The sequence below is a fragment of the Thunnus maccoyii genome, chromosome 18, assembly GCF_910596095.1.
Source record: "Thunnus maccoyii chromosome 18, fThuMac1.1, whole genome shotgun sequence".
Taxonomy (NCBI): Eukaryota; Metazoa; Chordata; class Actinopteri; order Scombriformes; family Scombridae; genus Thunnus; species Thunnus maccoyii.
In genome coordinates this window covers 21,914,810-21,923,750 of record NC_056550.1, presented here as the reverse complement: position 1 = coordinate 21,923,750, position 8,941 = coordinate 21,914,810, and the positions used below count along the sequence as shown (strand labels likewise).

At 42.2% G+C, this 8,941-nt stretch overlaps 1 long non-coding RNA gene across 1 annotated transcript; it reads right to left on the bottom strand.

Moving 5' to 3' along the window:
• Nucleotides 1-5,606: 5,606 nt before the first annotated feature.
• Nucleotides 5,607-6,870, bottom strand: LOC121884779. Its single transcript, XR_006092408.1, has 3 exons — nucleotides 6,721-6,870; nucleotides 6,150-6,323; nucleotides 5,607-5,800 (listed from the first exon to the last, which is right to left on the bottom strand). It is a non-coding gene; the product is annotated as an uncharacterized LOC121884779 (long non-coding RNA).
• Nucleotides 6,871-8,941: the final 2,071 nt, after the last annotated feature.

Below are 8,941 nucleotides of genomic sequence, written 5' to 3'. Positions count from 1 at the left end.
TGACAAGCTCGACAAAATGCAGACTGTCTAAGCAGTTTCTGAATGTTTCTGAACAAATTAAACCTTTCTTAGTCGCTCACTGCCATCCGATTTTGTTCCAGATTGGTTGCATAACTTGTAGTGTGTTCAGCAGGAATTGTGCAATATTTCATGAGGAATGCATAATAGGCTCTGTTTAAGAGGTCGGCTCACTACAAGCCACACAATTCCAGCATTTAATTATGCTGTATGATGATTTAATTTTTATTGTCAAATAATTAACTAAGAAATAAGGAATATATCTTAATTAAAAGGCTCGGGAGGTGAGGAGCAGCGTCTTTTTATGAATCAGTGCCTGGATGGCAGGATGTGATAAACACGGATGCACCTCAGTGCCTTTGTTCTCCATAGAAACAAATAAGATGCAGATTCAGGACTCGACTCGATCTCTGTAAAATAAATATGCTGAACACTTGTTTGGTTTGAGGGCATGCCACACAGAGCGCTGTGATATTAACAGTATGTGAGAGAGCTGATTAGCTGGTGTCAGGTCAGCACCGTGGTCATTAAAGGCCCCCCTCTTCCATTCTCACCCTGTGGTCACTGAGAACCTGCAAGTGGTATAGGTTGAAGATTTTAAATATGAGGGCACTTTATTAGTCGGAAACTGAATTTTACAGCTATGAGATCAGCAAAACATTCAAGAACTGTTTCACATTAGAGGAAAACATCGTGCCTTTTCACATGGAACAATCTTTAGTCTGAAAACAAGGGAAAATTGGCAACAGTTGAAAAGATATCCAATAAAATCATGGCAAAGCTGCATGAAAATATGATAACTATGAGTGCTTTGTTGCACCTGTAAACACAACCAACAGTGATGTCACGAGGTCCTGGAGTACACCTGTACATCACTGCAGCAAGGTGAGAAGTTAAACCATTGGAGGTCAGCAAAAACAAGATTAACAAAGGACGTTAAGTCACTCTTTACCAAGGAAATATGCTATCTGCCGTTTCCGTACTGAATTAATTCTCTAAATATGTTTTAACTATTTTATTGGGACATACTGACCTGTCTGCTTATGGCCCATGGCAATTTTCCACATATTTTGTCAATTACATTTCTATTCTATTCTATCCAACTGTGTTGCAAAGCTGTTTGGAAAAAAGTCTGTTGTGCAACCCTGATGAGAAAACCCAGGAGAGAGGGCAAGCCAAGATAAAACTGGAAAGAACATGAAAACAGTCAAACCAAGACTGAAAAAGCAAGTTCAAGGCTGGCACAGTAAACACAAACAGGATGATCATCTGTGATCTGAGACTCCAATATAAGATGAGGCGTTTAATCTCCAAAAATAATCACAATTCTCTGGCAAAATAAAAATGTCTCTTTAAGCCTTGGTTTGCAGCTTTAGCAAACTGCAAATAACTACAGACATGTTAGACCAAGTTAGAATATAATCACAAAAAGGAGTATAAAATTATACCTCATAAACAAAGTTAACTTGTAGGTTATGTGCTGCACTGCGCTGCAGTTAACAGATTAGAAATTATGTAATTTAAATCCAGTTTGATGCATATAAAGTCATTAATTTAAAGGATATTAGCACATAATCTATTGTATTTTACTAAAGGTTGACTGAGAACAGCAACATCACACTGCATATATAGCGGCTGCATGGATTAGAGCAACAGAAAATCAGATTTAGGTCACCAGTAAATCATATTTTTTTAAAAATTCAGACAACACATTCTGTTCTTGGGCAAATCCAACAATATTTACTCCTGGGAGTTGTTTTGCCGTGTCTACTCATTGTCTGCAGCTCCACAAGTGCAGTCGGTGGTCTTGTTAGATAAAAAATGTGAAGCTGTTTGGCTTTATGAAATATGAGAAACGGAAAAACATTTTGACAAACAACACCCTGTCAAAGCAATAAACAGAAAAAAAAAAAAAAAAACATGTGATGTGTTGCACCACAAACATGAGTAGACTCTTCCTGGATTACTGGAAAGACAAATCAGTCAGGTAAGCTTTCAAATCTATGAATGCAGAAGTGTCAGAGCGGCCGGGCATTGTGAAATCCCCAGGCCGTCTGTCATATTAACAAAAGTACTCCACGTTGTGGACACAATGACAAGTAGAACAAATTGCTCTAATTGGGAACCAAACAGATACTCTTCAGTATGTGTACTAATTTGCACATAACACATTGTATTCTCCATTCTCTCCGTTTTTATTTCCTGTGTATAGCTCAGTTGATCTTGATATTTGTAATGTCCTGACACCGCCCTGTAATTCATTTGTTAATATTTGATCAGTCATTTGTTCGCCGGTTATGTAACAACCTCCCTACAATGTGTTTGTGAGTCTGAATACCCCTGGGGGTGTCTGCATTAGTTTGTACCTCTAATTAAGCCTTTATGTCACCCGCTTTACTCATCTACAGTATATGTACACCCGCGTGTGTCTGCCTCTATTTTTATTGCTCCTCACTGTGTTTATACATCTTGTCTCAGGCACGTCATTAAATCTCTGCATTGGCAGAACCAGAGGAAAAACGTCTTGAAAATAGATCACACTTGCAGCCAGAGAACACCAAGCTTGATAATAACTCCGGGAGGAAGCGGGGACACACTGTACAAAATGTGTGACATGTACACTCACACACACACATACACATATACTGGAGACTCTCCAAACCAGCTCCAAAGACAGATTGGGGAAAAGTGTGTAATTCTATCTCCTCTTAAACGGGGCATCTTGTACCATGTGACAATGAGGGGACAAAAACCTCCCTGTTATGGAAGTAATTCACAGGCCCCTCAGACCCTCCGTAGATGACATATAATAGATGAAGATGATGGAGATAAAGTATTGCTAAAAAAAAACAAAAAGAGCAAAGAATTATACTGAAAAAAGCAAATGGAGACATATAATCTATCCACTCTGCAACCCCTCTCTTTCAGGCTGCCTAATTCTCTCTACCTGCCAGGTGCTCTTGCAGTAATAAGCCGATACCTTCACAGGGGATTTCAGGGACAAACATCGCTGTAAAAGGTGAAATATTCCATTAATCAGGATCACAGAGAGGCTTTGTGCCGACATAGCAGGTGTCCTGGTAATTCTGTTGAGGGGCACTGCCTGTCAGTCAACACCTCACTTGACACCTTGCTCATCCCCCCCTCTATCCAGTTATATAACATGCCATCACACAATAAACAGGTAGCGTCTGAACAGCCATAGACAGATACACCTGGGAAAGCTGCAGTTTCAGTAACATCTAGGGATGTGCCGCGCTATCGGTCGTGAAGGATCCAAGTCTACCATCTGCAGTTCTGTTGGGGTAATTACAGTTTAGATGGCATTGAGATTGTGATGTTAAATACATTTTGAGGGTTTTTTTTCCCCCCATATAGAGATGAGAGATCAGAAATTCTGTGTGTGTCTCAAATCACCATATTTTTTTCTGCTTGCTTGCCCTGAATTGTTCCTCAACACTCTTTCTTGTCTTTGATTTATATACATACAGTATATACATATATGTACAAATGTATTTTCTTTAGGTTCTTTCTTTCTTTCATCATTTATTTATTGATATGTTAGAATCCCCATTAGCACCAGCATTAGCATTGGCTATTCTCCACACATACAGTCATACATATGCACTTAAACATACACATTATAACCACATAAACATAACAACCAAACCAGCTCATCTCATAGGATTGACAGTCAAGTACATAAAAAAATTGTCACCCTTTCAACAGAACATTAGAGCATTAACACAAAATTATAAATCAATCACAATTCCCCAAGAAGTCATAGCATACTTGTAGTTTCTTCATACAAATACAGTCAATCTTAATAAACATAAATCCTTTCCATAATTTCATTTTCATAATAAAATTATATATTTCCAACTAATTTTATCTGATCTACGTATTATTGCCCTTTTTTTGCATGTAGGCCTTCTGTTTTTCTTTATTTGGAACAGTGAAGAACTTTGTAACCCAGTGCTTTTACCCTACTATTTCATCAAGGTGGATGTTTGACTTTAAATTAGATTGTCAGACTGAAGGAAGGTTTAATCAACTACTACAGGTCCCCTCTGTTGCTGCACTGCACCCAAGAGAAAGACATACCCCCAAAATGGTACATCACACACTGTCACAAAATGTGACAGAAAAACAAATGGACAGAAAGGGGATTACCTCCTTGTTATCATTGCAACGTCAGACACCCAGGAAGGACTCAAAATCCACCTGGAATCTGTTAGCACAGTACCGCGCATGATGAGATCTTCTCTGAGAAGTAAGACAGAGAAACTGAGGGATGGGAGACAAGAATCTAGAATATAGAGTTTCTGGGGAAAAAATGGATCCAGGAGACAACAGTCTCCTGTTCACAAGAGTAGCATCAGTGTGGAGAGCTGAACAGGAAGAAAATCCTTGTTTGGATCAACTCACGACTGCCTTTTTCTTTTTTTTATCATAAAGAATTTGTATAACTATTCTTTTCGAAGGTTTCAGTTTCTCAAAACGTTGTTTATGCTCTTTCAACCTAGGTATAGATGACTAAAATATCACAGATATGGGAATGGAGCAAACCCTTAAGATGTAAAATAGACTTCTGTGGTTTATTTGATGATATTTTACATTGAAAAAATGGCAGGCTGGAAAACAACTGTGTAACTCCTGTGTAATGCCAATCATTTTATACTGTCACTCCTCATGGCTAGTGCACTTTATAAGCAGCCTACAGTCTGATGTTTAGGAACAAAATGGTATAAAAATGTTTCTCCTTTTACTTTAACGTATTGTCATTATACAGTTACAGCCTGTTTTCTTTGGGACACAAGAAATGCATTTTTTATGCATTCATTTTAGAAAATGAATTTGCTTTGAATAAATTGAGAATTTAAGATACATTTAGGGTTGTTTCATGTGAAATTGAGAGTTTCCATTTACTCAAAAAGAGGTGTCATTTTTGATAATGCTTAAATACAGATAACCCAGACAGAGCTTCTTACTTAGCAGATATAAAAGTGACAGCAGATGGCAGTAAATTCCAGTAGATGGCAGCCTTTTGTTACATTTGGCTCTATTAAAAAAAATGTTGTCTAAAGAGCATCCCTAATGGGGGTTGAAATTGAAACTGAGGTGCTCATTTAGGATGAAAGTAAATTTAAAACATGTCACCGCCGGGGGACATTGAATAGATGGATAAAATGTATAAATCACTCTTAACAGGAAGTGGCAGCGTGTGAATTGAGATACTATTGAGGCTGAGAGGAAACCTCTTGAGACACAACTGAGACACAGGAAGGGGAAGGAAACACTACAATGATTACAGATTCCTGAAAAGCTAAAGATGGTTTAGTGAGTGGAAGATATTCTTAAACTTTGATTTGGACATTTTAGTGAGGCAGAGCTTTTGGGAAACAAAGCTAGACGTGAAAAAACGACAACAGAGGTCTGAGTGTTTTGTGTGAGTGACAATATATGTGTGCGTATACGTGTGGGTGGGTGAGAGGAGTAACTTAGGGTGGGGTGTTGGAGATGTAGCAGGTGGAAGACATGGTGGAGGCAGAGACGGAGGAGGACGTGGCAGTAGGGCAGTGATTTAATTAGCACCCTCTACCCCCTCCAGCCTTTCACTCATAGCATCAATAATGCATGGCCCCTTGTTTCCACTGCCATAATTAATCCTCTCTTACTATAATTAAAAGCCAAAAATCCCACAAGATGGTTCAGCTTGGCCAGGCACGGGTTGGGTTGGCACAGGAACTGATGAAAAACTCCAGAGCCTCACACACACACCCTGTGGACCGACAGATCGACAGACAGACAGACATGTTGACAGAGAGTTCAATAGAGAGATCAATAGCCAACCCAGCTCCAACACAGGCAGAGTGAATGAGGCATGAAGGCAAGCCGAAATACGTGCAAAATGGGACACGTGAGCAAATTAAATGAATGAATTTGACAGAACCGATCCTTGAAAAAGTGCCTTTGTGGCACAGTGTTTGAGAATGAGTGAGAAAGTGAGGGAAGAGCGAGCCAAACACAAATCTACCAAACCCAGTTCCACTCCCAAGAAAAGAGGATGGATGTACAAGCACACACACCCACACCCACACACACACACACCTACTCACACACATACTTACACAGGCATCCTGCTCCCAGGTGAGGATTGTCTCCGCTGCAGCCAAACCAGACGAGAGGGAGAGGTGGAGCTTTCTGATGCTGCAATTAGGACCACACTGTCTGGGCGAGCAAACAAGAATGAATATTTCAGTCCGGAGATCTCCATGGGTACCTATGGTGGGGGCCTGGCACACCTACAGGCACACACACACATACAGACACCCACACACACACATAGACAGTTACACAGGCTTACCAGGGCTGCCAGAATTATTCACCTCCCAATCACAGATGCCACAATTATCACATCCGTTTCAGTGCGTAGGCTAAATGATGCCAACTGTTATGCTCATTGAACTATTGTACATGGTTTACAATATCAGTATAAATATGCATCAGTAGGAGCAGTCGTAGTATGTAGCCGACGGTTTCTCCTTTGTGAAAATAGGTGCAACGAGCATTCGCGCTTGGCCACGTGCCAGGAGACAACACATTTGGTGGAGCAGAGGTCATATCTATGCAATCTAAATTACATCTCCTCTCTACTCTCTCTACCTTCCTCACCTCCTCTTTCAGACAGAGAGTACTCACCTCGCTCACTCAACTCTTCAAGCGTTTGCTTCATTTCAGAGGGTCCAGCGTGCAACGTCCTCTTCAGCCACACACTTGTACAGTAGGAGCATTCCCTCTGGTGCGGGTTCATTGTCGATGCTCCGCGCGGCCCTCCTCCTGCCCCGCCGTCCTCGGCCCCATCTCCACTTGATTTATCGCTCTAAAATACCACTGCACTAATTAGTCAAGTAATTAATTAATAGGCATTTGCATTTGTGCATATGCAATTAGAGGGCTGGAGAGAGGAGAGTGCAGATGGGGTCCGGGAGTCTGGTGGGGGGTGGGTGTGTGTGTTTGTGTGTGTGTGTGTGTGTGTGTGTGTGTGTGTGTGCTGTATTTCATTTTTTTTTTTGCCAGCAGAAGTTTGCAATTCTTCCAGAAAGACAAGTGAAGTGCAGGTCATCACCTCAGATGTCTGACAGTGAGGAAAGGAAAGGAGGAAGGGAGGAGGGGGAAGATGACAAAGGTAGGAGGTGTGGCTTGATGACTTTGAAAGGCTATTGGGTGTCATTTGACCATAGAGGGGAAAAGAGTGATGGAGAATTTGATATCTTAAAGGGAAAGGGCTTCAATTTTTGCATTTTGATTACATGCATTTAGGCTATGAAAAGGCACAGCAGGTGGCCCTTACTTAAGACTAATCCGCATACAAACAGGATGCAAAGTCATTCTAAAATATTGTAATTCCAAACAAGCTCTCCTCCAGCGTTTCAATATCAGATCAAAGCCTCCCTGATTGGAGTCGCCTTGAGCCCGGTGCTGGCTAAAGCCATGCTGTTGACATTTAGCATTTATTTTGGCAAGGTGACCTGAAGGTTGTTTGGGACTTGTTGAGAAGCATCAGCCCCCCATGGCCGCAGCAATTGAACCCTCCCCCCTCTTTCCCCACTGCAGCTGAGGTAGGATAGGGCAGCGATTTGGCTGGCAGTGAAGCTCCATGCCCCTCTATTCTCCCTTCACACACACACACAAACACACACACACACACACATAAACACTGACACAATCACCCCACCATGGTTTGGGGCAGTGCCAGGTTACCATCCCCTCATCCCATAAGGGATGAGACACATTAGTGAATGTGCAGCATCACGGCTCCCTTGCCACAGCTGCCACACTACCGGTGACCCCAGGGATGACCCCGCCACCCTCTAAACACTCCCCCAGTTATGGTTGCGGAGGAGATGTAGGGGTGAGCCAGGCCCAAGGACATGATGAGCTTCTATCAGCTATTTTTCAGCCTCCAGGTCCCTGTTCCCTCAGCCCGACGGGTCTCTTTGTGCCAAATTGGACTTGGTGGTCATCAAACTCATTTCTCCCACATTAACTCCACTAATATGTGCTAAATAGAGAGATCTCGGGGCTGGGATGGACACAATGCAGCGAGGCAGACGCACTAGAGGGACTGGGATGCTGGTAGTGAGGAATTCTTGCATCTAAGCCACTGATGTGCCAACATGCCCCCTCCTAAATCTCAGGCACCTCTGCCAGCTTCTACCAGCACCAATTCCCTGTCATCAACAGCTACACCCCCGCTCCCCCCCTCTTCCTCCTCATTTTTCATACATCCCTAGTGAGCCTGCACACCTGGGTCTCACTCTCTCTCTCTCTCTCTTTCTCTGTCTCTCTCTCTCACCCTTCCTCTCACTGTGCCTCTCTCCCTCTTCCTCTGATGCTCACCCCTGAAGGCGCCCCTCACTCAGCATTACGCCCTGGAAACACCAGCAGCAGCTCTGGCAAACCGCACACATTCGGACACAGCTACCAGGAAACATTTGATCTTCACACTTCACCACATGAGCACCAGTCCACACACACACACACATACACACACACACAGACCCTTGCATACAGCAGAAGCCTATGTAACATTATACCTTTTATATTGACTAATTTGCGGCTTTGGCAAGTGGGTCATCTGTGCCCGGTGTTGTGCCCACAAGAGTCAGAGCAAATCACAATTGGTTTTGGTTGTCGTTCCTCTGAATACATGGAAGCATAATTTGATCCAATTAGGTAAATAAATAAACAATATGCCTTCTGTTCCACGGCCTTAATGCACTTATAATGCATCCCCATCCCCCTACCTCCCGCCAGAGATGTGGTGGAGGGTAAACCCTGCAACTAAACCCACTTTACCCACCTTTCATTTGCTGAAGAGTTAATTGATGTCATTTTATAATACATTATTGTCGTATTA